Source organism: Penaeus monodon, chromosome 21 (assembly GCF_015228065.2).
Source record: "Penaeus monodon isolate SGIC_2016 chromosome 21, NSTDA_Pmon_1, whole genome shotgun sequence".
Classification (NCBI taxonomy): Eukaryota; Metazoa; Arthropoda; class Malacostraca; order Decapoda; family Penaeidae; genus Penaeus; species Penaeus monodon.
The window spans coordinates 7,487,834-7,488,494 of NC_051406.1; the positions used below are offsets into that span (position 1 = coordinate 7,487,834).

The following is a 661-nucleotide window of genomic DNA, read 5'->3' on the forward strand; positions in this document are numbered from 1 at the left end:
AAAGAACTCTTTTAAAGAAAATAAACTCTTGGGTGGACGAATCCAGGAAAGAAACTAAGAGTTTTAACCCTTAACAACTCTTAATTTCTGTCGCCTGGGAATCTGTGAACTCAAGAAACAAGTTAAGAGTGAAAAGAGAGTTAAGAAATAGATAAAGAAAGAGGAAGAGAGAATGGAAGATAAATGGAGGTGATATATAATTCGATTAACTGACAGGAGTGAAGAGAGAAAAGGCGTGGAGAAATAGAGAGAGGAGAAAAGAGAATGGAAGATAGATGGAGAGAAAGGAAGAGAAAGAGAGAGCTGAGATTGAAAATATATTGTCTTTTGTAATAATAAAAGTAACATAAATAATAGCAATGGTCAACGATTTTTTCATAGGAAGCTGTACTTTTTTTTTTCTTTTTAATAAATTTAATAACTTGTTAGTGAATAATAACGAGTTGATAACGAGAGGATACTGGTCGTAATCATCAGATGAGCGACAAATTGGTGAATGATAATCACTTGGTCGTGATTGTTATTTGACAATAGGCAGTCGGTCATGATGATCATTTGATAACTGAGAGATCGACGATGATGATCTAAATAAAATACAGTAACTGTATTTGGACACCTTGCTGCTCGTTGCCACCTTGTCAAGTACATCTTCACCTAAAAA

At 34.0% G+C, this 661-nt stretch overlaps 1 protein-coding gene across 1 annotated transcript in view; it reads right to left on the minus strand.

The window, feature by feature from the left end:
* The window catches only part of LOC119586145, a 28,580-nt gene that overhangs the window by 7,744 nt on the left and 20,175 nt on the right, over positions 1-661 (minus strand). The gene's annotated exons all lie outside the window — the stretch shown is intronic.